Source organism: Oryctolagus cuniculus (assembly GCF_964237555.1).
Source record: "Oryctolagus cuniculus chromosome 16 unlocalized genomic scaffold, mOryCun1.1 SUPER_16_unloc_1, whole genome shotgun sequence".
Classification (NCBI taxonomy): domain Eukaryota; kingdom Metazoa; phylum Chordata; class Mammalia; order Lagomorpha; family Leporidae; genus Oryctolagus; species Oryctolagus cuniculus.
The window spans coordinates 3,543,497-3,556,069 of NW_027208201.1; the positions used below are offsets into that span (position 1 = coordinate 3,543,497).

Genomic DNA, 12,573 nt, shown 5'->3' on the forward strand with positions numbered 1-12,573 from the left:
AGCAGGATATGAATTAAGCACCTGGTAGCATCTTCAGGTATTTTTATTGAGGTACAACACCATGACCAGGTTTTCATCTCAAGATCAGCAGGATCAGGCAAAATGAAAGATGGGTTCTTCCTCATCTTTCTGCACTTTTGTTTTCACTGCCAAATGATGCACAATAGCAAAGATATGGAATCAACCTAAATGTCTACACAGAATGGATGTGTGAAGGATGGTCTAGACAGACAACAGGATACTATTCAAGACTTTGAAAAGGAAGGAAAGATGAGTTCTTCCCATATTTAAAGATATGTCTTTAAACACTATCAGTATTGGGAGAATTTTGCCACTGGGGCACCCATTTTTAACTATTTAATTACAAACTGTATAGCAGGACATTCATCAAGTAGGACAAAATTCTGCAAAAATGTCCAAACAATTCAGGGCAAATAACGGCAGTTACAAGTTGGCCAAATCTGTATTTTCCCTTGAAATATTTTTAATGTCAGCAAATATGGACATAATGACTGTATCTTACAACAAAATTTCCTCCATAATACTGCCTATGTTATGGCCTACATCCTGAAGACTTCTGGTAAAACAGAAATAGATTCCAAGTAATGTCGTAAAATGGCTATGGGAAATGCAGTGTTTAAAGACATGAGTATTGGCCGGCGCCGCGGCTCACTAGGCTAATCCTCCGCCTAGCGGCGCCGGCACACCGCTTCTAGTCCTGGTTGGGGCGCCGGATTCTGTCCCAGTTGCCCCTCTTCCAGGCCAGCTCTCTGCTGTGGCTAGGGAGTGCAGTGGAGGATGGCCCAGGTGCTTGGGCCCTGCACCCCATGGGAGACCAGGAAAAGCACCTGGCTCCTGGCTCCTGCCATCGGATCAGCGCGGTGCGCTGGCCGCAGCACGCCAGCCGCGGTGGCCATTGGAGGGTGAACCAACGGCAAAGGAAGACCTTTCTCTCTGTCTCTCTCTCTCACTGTCCACTCTGCCTGTCAAAAAAAAAAAAAAAGACATGAGTATTGGGCTGGCACTCTGGCAAAGTAGATTAATCCTCGCCTGCAGTGCCAGCATCCCATATGGATGCCAGCTCTAGTCCTCGCTGCTCCTCCTTTGATCCAGCTCTCTCCTATGGCCTGGGAAAGCAGTGGAAGGTGGCCCAATGCTTGGGCCCTTGCACCTACATGGGAGAGCTGGAAGAAGCTCCAGACTTCTGGCTTCAAATCAGCCCAGCTCCAGTCATTGTGGATATTTGGGGAATGAACCTGCGGATGGAAGTTCTTTCTCTCTGTCTCTCGCTTTCTCTGTCGGTAACTCTACCTCTCAAATAAATTAAATCTGAAAGACATCAGTATTCACCCAAAACCAGAAAACATAATTGGAGCATGGACCACATCCCACCTTTATAAATGAGACCACTGATGCTGTATATAAGCTCATGCCACCCTCCGTGGGTTTTGTGAATATATATAAATTTATCTGAATGTTAATTGAGTTTTCAGAATATATAAGCCATACACAGAATATATTTATGAACTCCTGTTCTCATTCAAGGAACACATTAATGAAATTTGTTGAATAAATCATTAACATTTAATCATACAAAAGGCTACATGTGTTAATGCTACAAAGTATAAGTCACCATCTAATTCCTATTTTTTCTCACAACAATAACACACACTACACTATTTCATGCTTGTTTAGAGTTGACACTTACCAAGTAGGTGATTTTCCCAGGATGGTTTCAATGATGTGATGATGTCTTATTTAGAATGCGTTCATTACTACAGTTAACTATATTCTAAGCTAAAGCTTCTTAGAGAATAATAGATTGATTATTTCCCACAACTGACTGTCATGGCACCAAAAGGTCAAGGGTGAGAACACTCTACTTAAAATCTCTTTAGACTAGGCCGGCGCCGCGGCTCACTAGGCTAATCCTCCGCCTTGAGGCGCCGGCACACCGGGTTCTAGTCCCGGTCGGGGAGCCGGATTCTGTACCGGTTGCCCCTCTTCCAGGCCAGCCCTCTGCTATGGCCAGGGAGTGCAGTGGAGGATGGCCCAAGTACTTGGGCCCTGCACCCCATGGGAGACCAGGGTAAGTACCTGGCTCCTGCCATCGGATCAGCGCGGTGCGCTGGCCGCAGCGTGCCAACTGAGGCGGCCATTGGAGGGTGAACCAACGGCAAAAGGAAGACCTTTCTCTCTCTCTCTCTCTCTCACTGTCCACTCTGCCTGTCAAAAAATAAAAAAATAAATAAAAAAAAATCTCTTTAGAATCAACAGTCTTGAATTTTTAAGTTTGAGCACAGATTGATCCCTACAATATCTACAAAAGAATCACACTGTTACCTGAAGAAAAGTTTGGGGGTGGGGAGTTCTCACCCTTTTTAAATTTATTAAGGCGTGACTGATATACCAAAAATTACACACTTTTGATGAGTCTAGACATATCCATACATTTATGATATCATCACCAAAATCAAGAAATTAAGCAGGGGCTGGCACTGTGGTATAGGGGTAAAGCCATTGCCTGCAGTACCAGCATCCCATATGGGCACCAGTTCTAGTCTTAGCTGCTTCTCTTCCAACCCAGCTCTCTGATGTGGCCTGAGAAATCAGTAGAAGATGGCTCAAGTTCTTGGGTTCCTGCACCAATGTGGGAAGACATGGAGGAAGCTCCTGGCTTTGGACTGGTGCAGCTCTGGCTATTGTGGCCAAATGGGGGGTGAACCAGCCAATAGAAGACCTCTGTCTCTCTTTTTGACTCTCCTTCTCACTCTGTGTATCTCTGACTTTCAAATAAAAAATATTTTAAAAAGAAATTAAACATATGATCTATGTTAACTCTCTTTAGAAGTACACATGTAAGGATCTAAGAAGACCCAAAGAGACCCAACTAGGCAGGATTGCAGCACAGCCCAAGCCTCAGCCACCTTCTCTAAAATAACCCAGAATATTTCTGGTTAGATTCAAGTATTCCTGCAGAGTTTTCATGAGAAGAGATCTTATTTAAGGCCATAACATGATGACCATCAAAAGTAAAGTAAGTCTCTGGCAAAAAGAAAACCTCCGAGTCAGAAGGAAAAAAATAAGATTATTACATATGAATTTTCAATCAGTTATTTGAATGTATTCCTCATTTCTGAATTATGCCTGCCTTCTAGCGCCATCCATTCATAAGGAAACTCCAATTTACAAACAACACTGGGGACCACATCTCCTTAGATGAACAAGAAAATGTATGTCACAATATGATATCCAGAATGTTTTAAATTTCCCAGTTGGTCTTGGATTTCTGGTTAAAGTTGGAGAGAAATTCCCCTAAGAGTCCATATAAGCAAGGCTTACTCATCAGTGAAGGCATGACAGAATGGCCTATTGCATTCAAAGAGGTATACTTCCACTTCAATACTGGATATCAACAGAGAGATCTGAATATACTCCTCAAATCAGATATAGTGTGAACCCTTCAATTTAGTAGTAAACCCACTTTTCACATGTTGTCTGTGTACTCTGTGGTATTTCTTATATATATTCTGATTAACTGCATGTTAAAAGATCAAGTTTGATTGGGGAAACTCTGAAAGACACTGGCACAGGCAAAAAAACATCTTGGAAAAGACCCCAGAAGCAAGGCAATCAAAGCCAAAATTGACAAACGGGATTACATACATCAAGCTGAGAAGCCTCTGCTCTGCAAAAGAAACACTTGGCAAAGTGAAAAGGCAACTGACAGAACTATAAAATTGATAAAAGATTAATATCCAGGATCTATAAAGAGCTCAAGAAACTCCACAACAACAAAACAAACAATTCAGTTAAGAAATAAGCAAAGGATTTCAACACGCATTTTCCCAAAGAGATAATTCAAATGGCCAACAGACGCATGAAAAAATCTCAGGATTACTAGCCATCAGGGAAATGCAAATCAAAACCACAATGAGGTTTCACCTCACCCCAGTCAGAATGGCTTTCATACAGAAATCAACAAACAATAAATGCTGGCAAGGACGTGGAGGAAAATATACCATAATCTACCATTGGTGGGAATGTAAACTGGTATATCCATTGTGAAAGACAGTATGGAAATACCTCAGAAAGCTGAAAACAGATATACCACACAACCCAGTATCCCACTCCTGGGAATTTACCCAAGGGAAATGGAATCAGCCTATGGAAGAATTATCTGTGCCCTATGTTCACTGCAGCTCAATTCACAGTAGCTAAGATAGGTAATCAATCCAGATGTCCATCAACTGATGACTGGATAAAGAAATTATGGGACATATACACTGCAGAACACTACCCAGCCATAAAAAGGATGAAGCCCCGTCTTTTGCCAACAAAACAGATACACCGGGAAACCATTATACTTAGTAAAATAAGCCCATTCCAAAAAGACAAATACCATGTTTTCCCTGATTTGTGGTTAACTAATAGAGCTCCAAAAATGTAATGTATAGGAGTTAAATTGTCATTTTGAGATGTAATTATTGTTTAGAACACTTGTCACTACTGTTGAGGAACAGTGTTGTTTTTCTTCTTACTATTTGTTGAACACTTTTCTGAGTGTAGGGTTAATCTTATGAGTATAAAGTAAATGAAATTAGATCACTGTAACAATTAAGAAGGAATAAGAGAGGAAGGAGGATGAAGGGTGGGAGCCTGGGCAGGAGGGAGTGTGGGAGAGGAAGTATCACTATGTTCCTAAGTCTGTATACATGGAATACATGTAATCTGTGTATCTTAAATAAGAATTTTTAAAAAGATCCAGTTTGAATAAGCCATTGTTTTTAAATCTGGTATATTTAGTCTTGCAGCACTTGAGTGAATAAAATGAACAAAGGTAATGAATACATAGAGTTCAAAACACAGACATACCAATACCAAACATATCTTTCCATGTGTCTTGAAACTCTTAGCCATGCATGCTAAGAATCCTTCTTATGTACTGACACACTATAAACACAAGTAGATTATGAACTGACACACCACGCACTTCTTTGTAGACACTATTTCCATTGTCCTGGAAGTTGTACACACCATTCAGTCCTCAACCTTTGTTCAACTAAGCATCCCTAAGCAATGATTTATGCCATCCTAGGCATAACTTGGACTATCCTAGGTAATTCTGTAGGCCATTTATATAACAAGTGTACTTGCAGCCCTAATGTGTTAATTTATGGAATGAAGTGCTCTACATGGCCTCTGAAGCCCAGAAATGGATTAAACACAATCCACAGTTCATAAAACACATTTCATTTCAGTATTGGCCTACATATTTTGTGAAGTCACATTTGGTGGTATGAAGACTTATCACAACCTTAGGTTCTTTTACCTACTCTTAAATAAGTGTTCTACCCAAGCAAGGATGGTAAAAAGATGAAGACAATTCAAAAAGTTAGGAGCAGTTTTAATGGCATAATAGAGAGGCACCTTACTCCTCTAGTCTAGAGGAAGATAGTTTTAAAAAGAGGGAGAGAGCAATCTCAGAGAACCCTTAGTTTTTTAGGATGGATTAGATGGTTATTAGCATCACTTACAAAAGTGTCTTGAACTTAATGGAGCTTATGTTGAGAGAGCATATTTATATTTTTTTTATTTTTCTCTTATAGTTCCATTTTTCCATGACCATTGTGATGTCTCCAACTCTTGTAGAATTTGCTGATTTTTCACCTTCAATTATGTCTACATTTGCTTATTTCTAGGCAAGGTGGTTTACTGAGAATATTTCCTCAGTTATTCCTTCTGATAAACTGATACATTCATCAACATAAAATAACCTTTCTGGTTTCTTACAACCATTTCTGACTTAAAGTCTGTTATATCTGAAATTAGAACAGCTGCCTCAGCTCTTCCAAGAACATTCAGGATAGTTTCTAGTTATTTTCTTAGTTCCTACTAGACACATAATGTAAGACACAACTTAACACAAGACTCTAGTGTGATTTGATACTACATAAACTCCAAAAGCAGCAGCAGGGAGGGTGCACCAAGAGGTGGTTGCCGTGGCCAGGCCATGCTGAGAGGGGCGCATGGCACGCTTACCTCAGTGCTGTGGGTGTCTAGGGTGCCTGCATGAGACAAGGTCACAGCCCCCAGCAGATCAGAGCAAAAGGGCAGGGCAGATGCCCAGCATTTTTCCACACAACCCTGCTGGAGTTTCTGGTGTGCCCCCTCTCCAAGAAGCCACTCAGATATGAAGCATTAATCAATGACATGAGTAATGAAATGCTGAGATAAGCCTATCCCACCACTGACAGGATTCCTAATATCATGCCACAGGCAGCAAGGACAACCCAAAAAATAAAGAAACAGAGCAGCAATAGATCATAATTTTTAAAAAACACACCTACATTCTCTCAATACCATATTCCTTTTAAAACAAGGTGACAGGTAATAAGTTCAAGAGAATGTTTCTGTCTCTTCTTATGCTGATATTCCTTATTCCACTGATTTCTCCAGCTGGACTTAGGGGGAAGAAAATGTCCCACAGGGTATCTCAGTACCACCAGCCTCTGCTTCTACAGTTTGTTCCTGTCAAGTCCCATAACAGTCCATGTGTTCTTGCACCTTTAGACTTGGATGGGCATTAAACTCTTCAGGCCTAGCTAAGGCAACCAGAGTCAAGGTGGTATATAAATTCATGATATGTTGGGCATTCATCTCTGAAAGTTCTACTTGGTAGAAATACTTGAGATCACTAATTGAGAAAACCAATTATCATGTTCATCTTGATGCAATGAGAAGAACACAATGCAATTTCTCTGACACTGTGGTTAAAAAATAAAAAAGTATAACCTGAATCCAATCTTCTATCTATCAAAGCAATCTGAAGAACATTTTACAAAATTCTATGAAATAATGACTTCACCTTCAAAGCAGTCAAGGTCATGAAAAACAAAGGCTGAGAAACCATTCCATTCAGTACTTAAAGAAACATGTTTTCTAGGAAAGCAAACAAAAGCAACTAAGTATCTACAATGTCTGGGAGTAAACGGAACCCATAACATTTCATGATAATTAAAATTTTAATAGCCTGAAGAAAGAACCAACCCATGGAGAGCTATCCCACTTTCAAAGAGGAAGAATTAACTTGAAAACCATGCCAATTTTCCCAAAATTGACTTCGGGAATCAGCATAGTTTAAGTCAGCGGCCACGTACCTTCCTGGACCTCCATTCTTGCCATGTGTGCAAGGGAAGATGTCAAAGGCAGACGACAAGCAGGAGCTGGCCACTGGACAAGGAGCAGCCATTCACACCTGGAGCTGCTGTGCTTCCCGGAGCTCCACCCTAGACCGAGAAAAGCCCCACCTCTGGAACGGGCCTCCCTCTCCAGTCTTGCCCTCTGAGCCCCAGAGCTCAACCCCAGGCCCTACCCCCCACCACACAGACGTGGTCAGCCACACCCCCGGGCCAGGTGCTGCTCACACGCAGGCTCCCGCTCAGTGCCCAGGGAGTGAAATGGGTCTGGCATCACGGCCCAGGTCTAGCGTTCTCAGCTCGCCACAGAACCCCCTGGCAGCTGGCTCCCCGCCCCTGGGGCCGCCTCCCATTCCTCCCCTGACCCAGGCCAAGCCCCTTCCCCTACTCACGAAGCAAGCCAGAAGACCTCTGCCAGAGACTTTAGGGACCGGTAGAGACCGCCTCGGACCAGAACTTTGCCACAGAGACCGCCCTCCACCACCTCCCACACCCTACCGGAAACGGAAGCTCTGCGTGCCTACTCACTTTGGCCGGAAGCGGAAATGGGGGGCAGCCCTCCCAGGGCCGGAAACGCAACCGCCAGGCATGCATTTTCCCCTGTCGCCAGGGGTCCGGTGGGTGAGCAGCGGATGGGAGGCAGGGCCGCTGCTTGCTTGTGACCGACCCTCCTGGGGCCCTTTCTTCCCGCAGACCCACAACGCAGACATGTTTTGATTGTTACCAGCTGTGGGAGGGTGCGCAGGACAGCTCCTGGCTTCCACAACGAAGAATTATCAGTAGCTCCGTGGTTGGGAAAAACTGCAGAGGGGCCATTAAGTCTCTGACATTCTGAATAAAGTGGAAATTGTTCAGAATTCAACAGAAACAAGACGTGTTTACGGGGTCTAGGGTCACCCTGAAGTGAAATGCACACAGTGTTAAGTCGCTTTTTCCTATTTTAGGGAGTAGATGCCTGGACAAGAAACAGGTGAATCTAGCCACAGCCAATGAGCGAATTCCTACTACCCTTTAATAAATCATCTTTAATAGGGCATGGTGTGAGGGACCGGCACTGGGGCGTAGTAGACTGAGCCTCCGCATGCAGTGCCGGCACCCCATATGGGCGCCGGTTTGAGTCCCGGCTGCTCCTCTTCTGATCGAGCTCCCTGCTATGGCCTGGGAAAGCAGTAGAAGATGGCCCAAGTCCTTGGGCCCCAGCAACCGCGTGAGAGACCTGGAAGAAGATCCTGGCTCCTGGCTTCGGATCAGGCCAGCTCTGGCCAATGTTCGTCTGGGGAGTGTAACAGTGGATGGAAGATTCTCTCTCTTTCACACGCACTCTCTCTCTCTCTCTCTCTGCCTCTCTGTAACTCTGCCTTTCAAATAAATAAATCTTTTTAAAAAAATTTTCATGGAATAATTGAATTATACGTTTAGGGGCAGATGTTGTGATGCAACAGGTTGCACCACTGATTACAACTGCATCCCATATGGAGAATGCTAGTTCTAGTCCCACAACCTTCACTCCCAATGCAGCCTTCTGCTAATGCATCCAGCGAGGCAGCAAATGATGGCCCTAGTGCTTGGCCCTGCCACCCACATGGGAGAACTGGAGGGAGTTCCTTGCTCCCAGCTCTGCCTCTCCCAGTTCTGGTTGTTGCAGGCATTTGGAGAGTAAATCAGAAGGTGGGAGTTATTCTCTCTCTCTTTCTTTCTCCCTCTCTCTCTGTGTGTGTGTGTGTGTGTGTGTGTGTGTGTGTGTTGCTCTCAGTCTCTTTCTCCTTCAAGTAGATGAAAATAAACATTCTTAGAAAAGAGAAAAAAGAAAATAAACATTCTTTAAAATATAGTAATTTTAGGCTGGCGCCGCTGCTCACTTGGCTAATTCTCCACCTGCGGCGCCAGCACTCTGGGTTCTAGTCCTAGTTGGGGTTCCGGATTCTGTCCCAGTTGCTCCTCTTCCAGTCCAGCTCTCTGCTGTGGCCCGGGAGTGCAGTGGAGGATGGCCCAAGTGCTTGGGCCCTGCACCTGCATGGGAGACCAGGAGAAAGGACCTGGCTCCTGGCTTTGGATTGGTGCCGCGCTGGCGGCAGCACGCCAGCTGTAGCGGCCATTTGGGAGGTGAACCAACGGAAAGGAAGACATTTCTCTCGTCACTCTCTCTCTCACTTCCTAGTTCTGCCTGTCAAAAAATATATAGTAATTTTAGATTTTTTATATATAGCAATATACCTGGATTCCTGCCTCTGCCAACCACCACCATTTACCATCTTCTTCCAACTACCATCCTCTCTCACTAAGATCATCCCAAATATCCCAAGAGCCACCAAACTTCCCCCTTTGCCTCTCTTCAGTCTGTTCTCAGCACAACACACCAAGGGGTTCTTTTAAAGCATGTAAATCACATTTCTTTCTATGTCAAAGCCATGTTAGGGTGACCTGTGACACCTTCCATTTCCCAGCCTGAGATTCGCACTCCCCACTGGTCTATGGCTTCTCACACTTCTCCCCATCTCTTTACCTCTCCTTGAACAAGCCAAGCAGACACACACATCCAGACTTCTGTTTGTACTTGAATTCCTGTTGGGAATGCTCTTCTATCAGAAACATACAGGGAGGGCTGGTGCTGTGGTACAGCAGGTAAAGCCGCTGCCTGTGACTCCAGCATCCCATATGGGTACCAGTTCAAGTCCCAGCTGCTCTACTTCCAATCCAGCTCCCTTCTAATGGCCTGGGAAAGCTGTAGAAAATGACCCAAATGCTTGGGTCCCACCACCAACTTAGGAGACCTGGAAGAAGCTCCTGGCTTCTCACTTCAGCCCTGGCCATTGTGGCCATTTGAGAAGTGACCCAGCAGATGGAAGATCAATATCTCTATCTCTTCCTCTCTCTGTGTAACTCTGCCTTTCAAATGAATAAGTCATTTACAAGGAAAGAAGAAACAAACAAATGTCCATGGGCTCACTCCAACCCCTTCTTCTGACTGTTAGTGTTTCTGTGATTGAGCCTCCTCCACATTCCCTGTGGTGAATGCCGTGTGCCCCTCTAAGTCGCATCTGGAAGTCCTAACCTCCAGGGTGCCTATACAAGGGCACCTCAGGGGACATGGAACATGTATGCCATCTTTTCATCCCATTTTCCCCATGCACTTTTTGCATTTGGAGATGGGGCCTGAGTGGATGGTGGATGTAGTTAAAGTTAAATGAGATCATGAAGACATGAAGATGTATTAGGAAGAGAATCTTCATGAGGAATGGAATCAGCCAGCACCTGGCGCTTGCATTTCTGTCCTCCAGGACTGTGAGAAAATGAATTTCTGCTGTTCAAACCACCCCATCAGTGGCAAATACCGGAGCTGACAAATACCTTCCTTATCTACTTGCTCCTTACTTTTCTCTACAGCACACATCTCCTTCTAACATGCTGTTTTATTTATTTTTCCATAGTCATACAGGAGTAGACCAGAATTGAAAAGAAAAAGATTGGGGCTGGTGCTGTGGCGCAGTGGCTTAAAGCTCTGGCCTGAAGCGCCAGCATCCCATAAGGCACCAGTCCTGGTCCCAGCTGCTCCTCTTCTGATCCATCTCTCTGCTATGGCCTGGAAAAACAGTGGAAGATGGCCCAAGTCCTTGGGCCCCTGTATCCATGTGGGAGACCCGGAATAAGCTCCTGGCTCCTGGCTTCAGATCGGCACAGCTCCAGCTGTTACAGCCATCTGAGGAGTGAACCAGCAGATGGAAGACCTCTCTCTGTCTTCCTACCTCTCTCTGTAACTCTTTCAAATAAATAATATCAATCTTTAAAAAGAAAGGAAAAAGGCTAAACACAAACAATAACCAGCTTCAAAAAGTATAAACAGAAACCACACTACACCCGACTCCACTAGACTAGAGAAAATAGCCAAGAGCACAAAATGACGAAATTTATAACAAAGGCACAGCAGCTAAAGCTGCCGCTGCAACACCTACATCCTGTGGCAGAGTGCCATTCCCAGTTCTGGCTATTCTGGTTCTGGTCCAGCTCCCTGCTAATGCACCTGAGAAGGTGACAGAGGATGGCCCAAGTGCTTGAGCCCCTGCCACCCATGTGGGAGATGGAGTTCCTGGCTCCTGGCTTCAGCTTAGCTCATCTGCGGCTGTTGCAGCCATCTGGAGGAGTGAACCTGTGGATGCAAGATACCTCTCTCTCTGTGTCTATCTCTCTCTGTCTCCATTTCCCCTGTCTCTGTGCCACTCTGCCTTTCAAATAAGTAAGTAAACCCGTTTTTTAAAAAGCAAAGATAAAAAAAAAAAAGGTCAACAAAGATGAAAGTTAGCTCTGAAAAACTTCTAGGATCATGATTAGGGAAGAAAAACATGACCAAAAGCGAGAAATGAACATTTGAATGTAACTTTAAAGGCTAAAAAAGATGATGAGAGATTATTTTGAATTCCAGGATCCAAACTTGGAAAAACAAAATTTCTTAGAAAAATATAACTTACTGAAACCACAAGGTGGCGCTGCAACATCAGCTTCCGGGTGCCTCATGTCTCTCCAGGAATTTTTTTGTGTCTTCATCTGGAGGAGTTCAGGTATGCACAAGGAGCATACTGGACCTCTGGGTCACTCTTCAGGGAGAGGAAGAATACAGGTGGAGGTGCCTTCCACTAGGGCTGCAGGGACACTGTCGATGTTATTGATGAACAGAAAGGATACAAGAGATAACTCCTCACACCACAGTACCACACATCAGGCCACTATGCTGTTTTCTATTGTTGATGCACGCAATTGATGGCTTAAAACAATGCACACACTTAATTATCTTGCTGTTTCTGAGAACTGGAAACCTGGGCACAACTTAGCTGGCTCTTGGGCTCTCACAAGCCTGGAACCAATACGGGTTTCATCTTAAGTCTGTGGTTTCATCTTAAGTCTCAACTGCTGAAGAACCTGCCCCCAAGCTTGATCAAGTTGTCACCAGAATTCTTTTCCTTGTTGTGAAAAGAATGAGGAAAATAGCTTCTCTCCAGCTCTTGGCAGGGGGTGGGGATAGGCTGCCTCTGGCCTTGGGGACTGTTGTAGTGCCCTGGTGTTTGCCTTTTCCATAGACAATACACAGGATTGACTTGCAAGGCCACTGGGATAATCTTTCACTCCCAAGTGAAACACTGCCAAGACCAAGTGTTATATGTGAGTACTTCAAGAAGTTCATGGAAAATGCAATTGGATGATACATTAGGGGTGAACATTTGGCTCTGCAGTTATATACTGCTTAGAATGGCCATATGCCATGTCAGAGTGCCTGGTTCAAACCCTGGCTCCTCCATTTCCTATCCAGCTTCCTGCTAATGCACTCTAGGAGGCAGCAGGTGATGGCCCCGTGTGGGAGAACATCTGGGCTCCTGGCTTCAGC

The 12,573-nt window shown here is 44.4% G+C and overlaps 1 pseudogene; it reads left to right on the forward strand.

Moving 5' to 3' along the window:
* The first annotated feature begins 6,407 nt into the window (after positions 1–6,407).
* LOC138847768 (phosphatidylinositol N-acetylglucosaminyltransferase subunit Y-like) lies at positions 6,408–6,609 on the forward strand (annotated as a pseudogene).
* Positions 6,610–12,573: the final 5,964 nt, after the last annotated feature.